The sequence below is a fragment of the Corvus brachyrhynchos genome, unplaced genomic scaffold (assembly GCF_000691975.1).
Source record: "Corvus brachyrhynchos isolate BGI_N302 unplaced genomic scaffold, ASM69197v1 scaffold319, whole genome shotgun sequence".
NCBI classification, from domain to species: domain Eukaryota; kingdom Metazoa; phylum Chordata; class Aves; order Passeriformes; family Corvidae; genus Corvus; species Corvus brachyrhynchos.
Genome location: NW_008246065.1, coordinates 1,878,103 through 1,890,610, shown reverse-complemented (window position 1 = coordinate 1,890,610; position 12,508 = coordinate 1,878,103). Strand labels below are relative to the sequence as shown.

General features: G+C 40.8%; 1 long non-coding RNA gene across 1 annotated transcript in view; it reads left to right on the top strand.

Annotated features, from left to right (window-relative positions):
- Positions 1-3,829, top strand: part of LOC108449775 — a 42,411-nt gene extending 38,582 nt beyond the window's left edge. The window contains exon 6 of the long non-coding RNA XR_001866065.1: positions 1,367-3,829. This is a non-coding gene — a long non-coding RNA (uncharacterized LOC108449775). The remainder of the gene's footprint in view (positions 1-1,366) is intronic.
- The last annotated feature ends 8,679 nt before the right edge of the window (positions 3,830-12,508 follow it).

Here is a 12,508-nt window from a genome sequence, read left to right as displayed (position 1 = left end):
TCCCTACACTGCATGGGAAGGTATCATGCCCACTTTCCCATGATTTTCAAAAATCTGATGTAATGCAGAGCTGTTATATCTGGCTTTGCATTGTGTATTAGCATTTTGTTGGGTATTGTCTCAAAGGTAAATCTGGAGTTAAAGAAAAACAACAAAACCAAAACCTCAGTCCAGATCAAGATTTCTCTCACCTAGAAATCTTACAAAGATTGGGGTATAGGGGCAATAATAGAAATTGCAACATTTCTGTTGAGAAGTTGATATTAGCTTCCAAAAGACATGCAAATCTTGTGTCAAATCAACATGGGAGGAGCGTGTCAGGGAAGAATTAGATCACCCCTGTATCCTAGTCACCTTGGAAAAGGAACATTTCAAAGCAAATTCAAATATATACTCTGGAAATTATTAAAAATCTCTTGAGATTTGTTTCCCAAGTGACTTAGATTTTTCATCAATATGTATTTTAGGTCCTAGGAAGGTTTGGAAACCTCTTCATACTAAAAAAGATTGAAAGAAAAATAAAAAAAATGTAAGCACTAGAGGATGAACCTGAATCATTAAGTGACTACATACTCTATTTTAAAAATATTTCAAATTCTTTGAAAGGCAATACAAACTTCACAAGTTTTTGCCCTGTGAAGTGTTCTAAAACCCCTCAATTTTCCAAGCTGCATTGCAGGTGAATTTACATGAGCACTCTTTTTTGTGTCTGGAAAGATGGTGGATGTCCATGGGACAGAACAGCATTTCCTGACCCTTAGCCCAGCACCATCTTTTTCTCTCCTGTGCACTTAAAGGATTGCTTGAGCTGAATATCACACAATCTGTGAAGAACTCCTTTTCTGATCCCTCGTGCTTTCTCTAGGATGAAGCAAAGCTTCCAAGGAGATTTGCTTTCAAGTGAATTCATCAGGTTGCTCTGACCTGGGTAAATCCTTTGGATGTCATATCAAAACACTTGAGATAGCTTCCCATTTCATCACCTTTTGAACCCAGTCCTGAGTTGCTCTCTGATCCCCACATTTTTGGTCCACGGTGTGTGCGTTAACACGCAATTACCACTGATCTCAATAGCAATTCACCTCCTCATTATCTTGCCAGATCAGGCCTTGGTTTAGCTATTTCACAATCTCACATTAAGGAATTACTAAATGACAAGTGCCTGCTGAAAAACAGAAGCATAAATCCCATGGAGGTGATTTTTACATCAATCTCTTGACTGTGTAAACACTGAGAAGTGATGAAAGAGTGGTTATCAAAAAGAGAGGTAAGAAGAAGAAGAGGCAAAATCTTGGCCTGTGTGATGAACTTAGATGGGGTATAGTGATGATGGCTACACGTTTGACACCTCCTGTTTTGCTTCCAGGACCTGGCAGTGAAATGACTCTTCTAAATCCCAGTGCTGGAAGCTGTCCACACCCAAGGGAAGATCACGGGATGCTGAGAGCTCTCTCTGGTGAGCAAGTGGAAGGAGGGTTCTCCATGGGACATTGGAATATGGCAGGAGCTGATGTCTACAGGTCCACGCCTTAGAATTTGTAGGGTATTTCCTGTCTTATTTCAGGAGTCACGTATCCAAAATTAGCAAGAACAAGATTCAAATTTCAGTTTGAAATTTTGAGTTTCCTGCTTCTCTCAGAGCAGAGATCCACGGGATTTACTCATGAAGGAGCTGCCAGAAGCCAACAATCTTGTTAGCAATCCAGCTGTCTCTGCCTTCTTGTCTGGGCAAAATTAGTAGTTTTTAGGGAAAATCCTTGGTGGACACCAGCACGACTTCACATTTCTTTGAACTTCTTTTTTGTTTGGCTTCAGGACTGAACGTGGCACACAGACCACACTTGTTGCATTGCTTTCTGGTCATGGACAATTTTCAGGATTTTATGGTGATACAACAGCAGCTGTCATGGAGTTAACTCCTCTGTAGGGTACACAGTGCCCCTTCCATGGATTGGAGAGTCCCTGTGGATATTTTGGCCATCCTGAGCATGCTACCCAAATGCCCTTCTGAAAGCAGCTCCCTGTAAACTCAGTAGATTAATTTTTTTTACTGGGAAGCACCCATCTGTTGGTTCCCATGAAAATTTGTGTAGGTAGAGGGAGGAGAATTTATATTTGGGAAGATGTTGTCTTCCTTTGCTTCTAGAAAGAGAAGTGAAATGGATGTACTTACACTAAACAACCTTATGCCAGATTCCGTAGCTGCAGTTTAGGGATGAATGAGTTCAAGTCAGTGCCTTGGGACTTTCAGGCAGAGAGAACATTGTCACCAAAGCAGAGCTGTGCTGGCACAGGCTATTTGATAAATAGTTTCCTGTGGGTCATGCTGGTGCTGAGTGGCTGCAAGAGGTGCCTGGGCTTCCTCCAGGGAACCTGTGACATCCCTGTGGGGCCGTTTTCTCCCCAGATTTCAGTGATTAAGACCTTATCTGGGGCAACTTTCATCCCCGAATATCCGCAAATGCTTTGCAAAACAGCATGCAAGGTATCCATAGCTGTTTACCACTTGGTAACCTGATTGCATCAGACTGGAGGAGGAAATGTATTTCCTTGTGAAATATGATCTTATAAAAATCCCTGGGACGGCAGGCATTGCAATGCACCATGCGTGGCATTGCTGCCTCCAACAGAGGCTGGAGATTTAGCTCAATTATGTTGTAATTTGTCTTTAATAAAAAGAATTTTTCACAAACGAAAGTGCAAGTGTAGGAAATTGGGGACTTTGTCCTTGTCTCACTGCACTGTGTGGGGAATTTGAAGGAGCAAGTTCCTTATCAGGAATGGAGGGGAGAGGAATTCTTTTCAGGTAAGCCAGCAGCAAAGTTGCAAAATAACCTGAGCTGTACATAGAGAGGCCTCTCCATTTCCAGAACTCCTGTTTGCCTTGCTGCAAACCTTATCCCAACTGCAGATTTGAGGGATGATTATTTTAAAAAACCACCTTCTCCTACATGTTCCAAACCCACTGTATGTTAAATTTTACTGTCCTTGCCAACCCCCTACCCTTGACTGTATTTAACCTGCCAGCAAAGACCAACGTGGTCCTGCTGACCCTAACATATTTGGCCAGTTTGTATCCAAAAGCACCGGGCAGAAGCAGCAGGATTTGTGCCTTTCTCAGCAGCATTGTTGGGCAAAAGAGTCACTGGATGGCTGGAGCTGGAAGCAGCGTGTTCGGCGCCCAGCCGGCTGCAGCTCTTGAGATGTGAAAGGAGCACTTGGGGTTCATTACACAGCACGGATGTGGTGGCATTGTGTGGCTCGGGATCCCGGCTGCCTCTGGCTCTGCCACAAGGCCTGGTTTTCTGCCTGGATGCTCAGGTCTCACTTTCTTTCCATTGTGCTGCCTGGTGTCCAGAAATAAAGGATACTCGGCACGTAGGGAGGGGAGTGGGAAGAAGAAAGGAGCGTAATTTATAAAGGAAATATTTCCACTAGCTAAAGTTTAAATCGATTACATCGGTGTTTAGTCAGCCAGTTCACTCTAGGAATTGTATTTATTATCTTACAAAATGTTTTAAATCATGGTGGTTCCTTCCTTCCTCATATTCTTATGTATTTTCATCATCTGTTGTTGACATGACAGCCTCATTCAAAAAAAAAGTTACAATCTTCTACATAAACAAGATCAAACCCAGAAATATATTTCTTTTTAAAAGTGAAAGAAAAAGTGGTGTCATAATTATTTTGAGCTTGCTCTGGTTTTAAAGAGGTCAACGATTTCCGTGAGTTTTTAAATGAGTGATGAAAAAGCGATTTTAATCTAGGTTGTTTTAAAATGTTACTGAGAAAGCCCTTGTTCATATGAAAAGCAGGACAAAAATAATTTCAAAAGTTATTTCAGAAAATCTTCTTTTCTTTTTTTTTTTTAAATTCAGAAGAAAAATCAGGCCATTTTTAATTAATGTTAACTTGTTAAAGAGCATTAAAACCTACTAAAATTTTGGCAACCATGCTAAAGTCACAACCATCTTTGCTTCCAAGCAAGCTTCCAGCCAGAAGGCAGCAAGCACATCACTCTGCTCGGTGCACGGCAGATCCAGGAGCTGCTGGGGGAGTTACCCACATACCAGAGCAGGGCAGGCACACAGCCACCTGCAAAGCAAAGGCAGACAGTCCTCGCAGAAGCAACATTTATAATATATACTGCTCGTTAACAAGTCAAGTATTTTAAATTAATACTTTGCCAGCTCATTTGTTTTCATTCGGGATGAAACTATTCTACCGCTGTATTGGCGTAAATCACCTTTTTTTGATGGTTTCCTGATGCCACAGGGCTTGTTCCAGTGGAAAAGAATCCCCTTTGGCTCCAGTGATCTTTGGTCAGGTCTCTGCGTTTTTTAGTTTAAAACCTAGAGCCCATCCATCATAATAAGACTTTGCTGGGAGGCTGAGGGTACCTGCTGTGGACACATCGGCAGCCGCAACTGAGATAACAGCCAAGCAGGTGGTAATTACTGTGATTAACCACTGTCACTTACCTTCAAATTTCAGGCAGTCGCTCTGTCTTAGGACAACCTCTTTACTGTGCTGCCTTCCCTGGGCATTCAGTGCAAGCTCATATATCTGTTATGGGGGTCTTTGCAGTTTGCAAACCCTTTCTGTGCACTGGGTGCTGTTACTTGTGGGTTTATGCAGGTTAGTATGACCTGGTAGAATCCCTGTCATATATCTGCTAATACCAGCCACAGCAGTTGTAATTTGGTATTTTCTAACCTGTACCTGCAGTTACATTTTTCATCAGTTCAGTCACTTGTTGCACAAACAGAGAAATTTAACCACAAGCACTGATCTTCCTCCCTGTTAACCTCAGGGCTTCCAATTCAGCTCCTCCCTGCTCCTAAATCACCGTTTATTGCTATTTTTACAAGAGAAGATTAATGGACTAAATGGGCACAGGTAATTCTGCATTGTTCGAAGTCTCTTCAAATAGCACCTGCTGCAAATTCTTTACTGCTCCTTATCTTTGCAGCAAATCTTGGTGTTTAAACAGTTTGTTCAGGGGAGGAGGGGTGTGAAGAAGGGTCACAGTGCCCTGGGAGCTTTGCAAAAGCATCTCTGAGGCTCTGTGAATGCCGTGCTGTTGGCTGGGAGGGTTTTGCTTTCGAAGGTTCTCAGCCATGCAGGACGTGGTGCGTCTCTCAGAGCCCAGTGGCCTCTCAGAGTGAACTCAGGTTGTTGCTCCAGGGTTCACCAAGGCAGTGGGAGAAGTGCCCACACTAATGGTTGGAGACATTAACTTTCCCTTTGTAATTTCTTCTTGTTTGGTACCTTCAGCTCTCAGCTGAGCTTTGTTCCAATAGCCTGGGGGGGATGTGACTTCACCCAGATATAAAACACACAGGCACAAAAAGAAAATGCTTGAAAAATTGCAATGACATGGTTATGTCGGTAGCTTGTGATTTTCTGAAATGAAATGTGCCTAGACAATGAAAATTGAGCCAAGATAGTATATTTTCCAAGCAACCTTTTTAGCCTTCAAAGGGACTCCTTGGAAAAGCAAGCCACCTTTCCAATGCCATCATTTTGTGCAGTGCTAGGAGGAAAAATGCCCAGCATAATGGCTAACAATGCATCAGGTAGGTGTTGAAGCAGGTCGAGATGGATGGATGGCAAGAAACAGCGAGTGGAAAAGCCAAACAGGAGAAGGCACAGCACAGTGGGTGCAGGGAAAGGGCTGCCTCTCCAGCGTGGCACACACCGAGGGGCCGGCCAAAGAACCGTGCCCCACACAGGCACTGATGCCTCTGTAACTCATCCGGGCACTGGGGGATGCAAACGAGCTGTGCCAGTGCAGAAAACACAGGACTTGTGTGTCTAACTAGTTGCAGGTGGAAAACCATGGGCAACGTTTCAAGAAGTGGCTTTGAAAGTTGGCCCGTTGCGACCATAAACAAGAAACTAAAGAGCTTTACAGTGTGTACTTACAGCTTTTAATTTTCTCTCCCTGTTCACAGATATCCGAGTATCTCGCACACTCGCAGACAAGCATTTTGATTGTTCAGCCCTGGTTTTACATTTAATAGCCTTGCTACCTTCTCCCCACAGCGATCATATTCTGCTCCCACATGTGGAAGAGTTTACGTTTCTCTTTTGCATAGAGGTGGGAGGCGGGCAGGCTCAGCTTTCACGGTGAGGCTTTGTCTGAAGGGCAGCAGGAGCCCAAGCTCACCAGTGCCATGAATATGGCATGGCAGGAGAACGGGCTGGGATCCAGTGGCACCACCTAAAAACAAGATTTCTGCCTGTTCCACAGCAATTCCCTCTCCTGGTGGCTCCAAACAGCCATTAACAATCGGTGCAATTTTAGAGCAACTTGTGTTTACACATAAGGACGAGGACTCGTTATCGTCGTCATCACCATATTGTTGTTTTACATAACAGCTGCAGTAGAGCAAGTGCACTTTGGTCAATAGTTTCATTTATAATAAAGTAATAAATTAGGAATATTTTTCCCTTGACAATAAGTTTTATGCCAAGATTTTATGTAGCTTAAAGCAAGTTGTCAATTAGGCTACTTAAATTAATTTTTGGCAGCAGTTAATTGGAGCCTAGAGTCTTTTGTCTTTAAACAGCTAATCCTAAACAAGAAAATACAATGATTAAATGTTTCTTAGACAATATTATTCACAGAATTTAAAATATAGCATTTAATTAAGATTTGGACTTGTTAATTTTTTTTTTATTTCTTTAGAGAGATTAATTTAAATTTCTTCAAGTTGAATTGCTACCATGACTCTGATTAAACTGGCTTACTGCAATTCTACAGCCAGAGACCTTCCAACACTTCTACAGCTCTTACAGCCAAAGGCAAATTATTTGGATTACTTCCTGAAGAGACATATATTGTCCTTTCAGAGAAGCAGGACATTCCCATTTGGAGCTCCCTAAGTCCAGGAGTCATGTTCACAGGATAAAAACACTGTATTATTACACTCAGGTACTGGTAAATATGTTAAAGGAATAAAAGACTTCAAAAAGGCTTTCCAGCTTGGTCAGGTTCTGGGCAGGAAACCAAGACTTCTTAAAAACAGAAATCACAGAGGTTTACTTCAAAAGGGCTGTTAACCAAAAATTCAGTCCAAGGCTATGATTAGACTAATGTCCTTCATATTAATGAAAGTAGAGCAACTAGAGATCTCCCAGTGTTTATAGGAAATCATTCCAATTCTGGAAATCTTCTTTATTCCTGGTTAAATGTACCATATGGTATCATGAGTTATAGAGAAATGAGTCCTGATAGAGTAATACTCCTGATTGAATCTCTTCTTTATACCCACCATCGATTATGGAGAGAGAATTAAGGCTCAGTTCTTTGGTTTGTTACACAGGAGTAAAGATTAGATAATTATAAAGCTTCATACTATGAAATCCTGGAAGCTAATTTGTAATTAATGAATTAATTAAAGAGCTAAAAAGATGCATTTTAAATGGTAAGTGGATCTAGTTACCTTCTCTCTCATAATTATTGTCGTCTGTGCTTCTTTCTTTACTGGTAAGAATATACACAAAATCATGAAATCACGGATTCATGCTATCATGGAATGGTTTGGGTTGGAAAGAATTTAAATATCATCTATTTCCATCCCCCTGCCATTGGTAGGGACATTTTCCACTACACCAAATTTCTCAAAGCCCAACCAACCTGGACTTGAGCACTTGCTGGGACTGGGCATTACAACTTCTCTGGGTAATCTATGCCAGGGTCTCACTGCCCTAACAGGGAAGAATTTCTGGCTGATATCCATTCTAATCCTGCCCTCTTTGTGTTTGAAACCTTCACCCCTCATCCAATTGCTACACTCCCTGATAAAAACTTCATATATTTAAGAGTATTCTGGAGCAACAGGCTGTTAGTTAAGTACCCTGCATGCAAATAATCAGAATCATGGGAGACTTCACACCATATTTCCTTGTTTCTCCTAGGGAAAAAGCACTTGGGACTCCAGACACTGTTTGAATAAACTTTCCACACAGCTATTTCATTGCTACTGCCACAATCCATGTGAAGGCAAAGTCCTTTGCTACAGAATCCATGGACCAGGACAGCAGATGGAAGTAGCTGGGAGTAGTCCAAGCTGAACTGCTTTGGTTTGAAACCAAGAAATTGCTTTTAGAAAACCATCTAAGTGACTTCTTTTGCAAGAGATCTGCAGTACTGCCAGTCCCATGGCATTCAGAATTCAGTCCCATGTATTCAGAAAGTCCCTCCTAAATTATGGATTTTCAAACAAAGAAATGATGAGATTCCTTAGTTAACATCTTAATGTGTTGGAGCCTTTGAACTTTGCATTCTCGACCACTTCTTTGAAGCCAAGTAGCTAAAAAACCCTTCACTTTAAAATAAAATTAAATTCAAATGCATTCACAGGACTTTAGCAACTGGGTCTTCGAGAAAACCATCAAAATCCATGAATCATCCTAAAACCACAGGGGAAGCTGAGAATGCTGCTCAAGGCCATATGTCTCACAAAGAAAGAGCATTGCTTTTGAACTGCACTCACTGAGCCTGGTTGGGTTTTGAAAATTAATAGGAGAACTTCTCTGTTACAGTGGTCTTTCCTTATGTCTCAGTATCATCCAGAACAGCAGCACTGAATGAGTATATAAAAACCCCTCCAAAAACCCCAAAAGTGAGAATGACCAAAATCAAATGTGAAATGAGTGGAACTGTTTTCAGTGCCCAAGTTGACTGAAACACAGAAGTCTTTTTTGTTATTTAGAAACAATGTCACTTCTCTTGTGAAAAACTGATTTTTGAGACAAAATTATTTAACTTTTCATGAAAACCCAAACATTGGAAAGATGGTAGTCAAATATAAACTCAAAGTATAGTATCAAGATCAAATGTTTACTCATGGGCAACTGCTGAAAACCCCTTGAACTACATAAATTAAAAACAGATGCTTTAAATTAAAACACATAAATTACCAATGCTGATATTACTATAAATTCCAATGATGAAAACACATCAGTCAAGACTTTAAGGGAGATTCTAAAGGTTACATAGAGGAGTATTTTCCATTATTAAACAAAGTGTCACCTGAAGAAGTTCCCTGGAAGAATGTAGGAGGATCTGTGTAAAATATCTCGGGTTACTCTGACATGATTCTACTATTTCTGTTTTTATTCTGAGTCACTGTTGTATATCTCAGGCATTTCTTTGTTCAGTTTCTGGTGTGTATTCAGCCTGAACATGGAGCTGCATGTATCTTGTTCTATTTCCAGCTGGACATGGACTTTCTCCCCATCCCCTCTACAGAGAACACAGCTGGAACCAGTAACATCTCTGCAAATGAACTGAACTTTTAATTTCAACCATTTCATCATGCTTCAGGCCGCTTAGCATCTTTCTAACACCACTGTAATTTGGTATTATTTCCACTAAATAATGGTCAGATCTTGTATATATGCATGGAAATCTTCCATGTCCTCAGAATAGCACACTAGTTAAAAATATAATTTATCTGGAGTAAACAGTAAAAATAAAAGCTATATTTATAGCTTATTATTTTAGAAGGGTGACATTTACCTCCAGCTGGAGTATTAGAATTTTGCATTAAGCAATTTTGGTTTCGAACAGTTTAAAACAGTGCAACAGTGTTGAACAGCATAAATAATATAATAAACAGATGTCATAAATATATAAATATGTGTCTACATGTACAGCTGAACTATGTAAGTGCACAAATATATATATATTCTCACATATACATGCATGTGAATGTAGACATTTTCTTAACTACACACATATGTACGACATTTTATTAAGCAACCCCAAATTTTCATATATTTATTCTAGCTGTTTATATGAAAGCTTCTTTGGTTTCTTTTAAAGTCCTTTTCAGACTTTTCTATTATGACTGCCCAATATTTGTATTTAATATTCTATATCTAGTAAACTGTTTCTCATCTAGGATTTTACTAGATACAGATGAAGCATTGCTTAAAGAGTAGAAAAATCAACTCATAAAAAATGCACCTTGTAAATACCATAAAGTATTTGTTCATGAGTTTCTTTGAAATCTCTGTTTGTTTTATTATTTTTAACAATGATGCAATCAGTGGGAACACAGTATCAACAACTGGCATAGCCAGAGGTGGAAGAGGCAAAAATGACAGAGATTCCCTGATATTTTTCCATGCTGTAATATTTGAAGAACATTTGAGGTACTCACAGTCCTTGATTTATAAACTGATACCCCCCTCCCACACACACCCCAATTTCTCTTTCTGTATGAAGGAGGATATTTTTTACTGTAAATTGACATTAGCTTTTCAGTGGCTGAACTCCTGAAGATGATTTGTTGGGTTTGGACATCCAGCCACCATTACTTTATCATGGGATTGGACGTCAAACCCTACAGGTGTCTTTGGAAGTATTGAAAAATCGTGTTACAGAAAGAGTAATTTACACACAAGGGGTTTTTTGTTCGTTTGAAACATGACTTGTAAACAGTAAAATTAATTTCTTTGGCAGTGAAAATTCATTCACAGTCTGCCACAGTCAGCTCTGCTCTCTGTCTCTAAAGGCAGGACTAAAGTGCCCTGGCATGGTTTGCAAAGCTTGTATGACTGTCCAGGATGCTTTTCTTTGTATAAAAAGGGGAGCTTAAAAAATAGATTCCTGCATCAAGAAGCTCTACCAGATCATCTTCAATGATAGGATTTCATCAACCTGCCATATATAATGCTGAATGACTTCTTCTGTAATTAAATCAGAGCTTCCAGAAAACAACCAAGCTAGAGACCCCCCTATTTTCCTGCTCATTTTTGCCCACAGATAATCACCAACACCACTAAAAATAAACATCTTTCATGTACGTGAAGTTCACCCAGCTGTAACATCAAAATCTTTCTTGTCACTACACCCTTTTTCAAAACACGTAGAAAAATGCTCAAGCTGCAAAATTTTGAGCCTTCCTCACACCCTGCCTGCACTTCACCCTCCTGGTGACCACAATCCTCTGCAATTTCAGTAGAACAACCTTTTAAAAATAAGACCATGTATTTTCCTAATCCACATTTTGTCATTCTTCCTTTCAAGCTTATGCAGCAATTTGAAGCTGAGCTAACCTTCCTATGACCTTGAAAAGGTAAGTGAAAACCCTATGTTAACAATTCTGCTCTCCCCTTATTTGGGTAAACTAGAAGCCATGAGAGCCTTTTATTGACTTTCACTATAGTTTTCACCCTTGGCAGTACAACTGAACCTGCCCTGACCTTTTTTGACCAAGCGCCTTTGTCCGACAAACTGTTCAAAGCATCTTGCAGCCAGATGTGAGCCCCCACACCCTGAGTGTGTGTGCCTGACTGTACAGATCTCCTGCTACCTCCCCTGCCTGCCTGCACTGCCAGCAGTCGCCTTCAGCCTGCTGCCAGCTGGCCTGATCCGGAGATAAGACCCACTGGCCGGGTTAAGAAAATGACACCTGATCATGGGGCTGGTCTTGTTCCCATGAGTGCACCCTCTCTGAAGGCTCAATGGCCTCTGGAAAAACTGCTCCATGCTGAAGGGAATAAAAGCAGCACCTTCCACAGGCCACGAGAGGAACATGTGTTGTTCCTCTCCTGCCCTTCTTACAGGTCTTACTCTCCGGGTTCCTCCAAGGGGCGAAAGACTTCATTTGTGATCACCTTGGCTACAAAGAGAGCACTGAGGATGGGAAGAGACTCCTGAAAGGATGGATCTGGATAATGCACTCTGTCCACCTTCCTATCACTGAATAAAATAATCTTCTTCCTACATGAAGAGTTATCCCTCAACCCACCTGCAACTGCTCACAAACATCTCCCCCACCATCCCATATTTTTCTGTCTCAAAGATTGTCCATCATAAACTCCTCTTGTGTTGTGATGTGTGTAGCACTGATCTACCTAGAGCTTGGCTACTTGATTAGGCAGCTAATTTTGATCTGATGGCTGTAGGGTTGCAGACCAAACAAGATGAATAGAGTCAAACAGGAAGAAACAAAACCACTCCCTCTGCCTTAACACTTGACAGAGCTTCCACTGCCTTCTGTAGTCTTTGGATTAGATATTTGGGATTGTGACCAACTCTTATCTTACATAAGGTCCTTTGAACAACACTTCTTGCATTCATTGTATTATTTTGTCCTGGATTTCTATGAGCAAGTACAGTTGGTCTTGTTTTCTGTTCACCAACCTTTTCACCTACTTTCCAGTCTTTTCAGTCCTATGGATGTATTCAGATCCTGAACTCTAACAAAGTACAGCTTTCAGTCCTGTGTTGATCCCATTTTAATCACTGGCTCATTTCTCAGTGCACTTAGACATCCCTGTGTCTATCAGCAACAAATATTTGTTTATCACGTTTTTCCCTGGCTCAGTGTTGCAAATCTCTGCACTGCTCATTGCAAACACAGCACTTCTGACTCAGTATTTATTCTGAGGTTCTCCTTATACTTAGCTGCCATCTCTTCCTCCCTGCTCCACTTGACTCTATCCAACATCTGGAGAGCAGATCTACCCCTAAAGTCAATCTGAC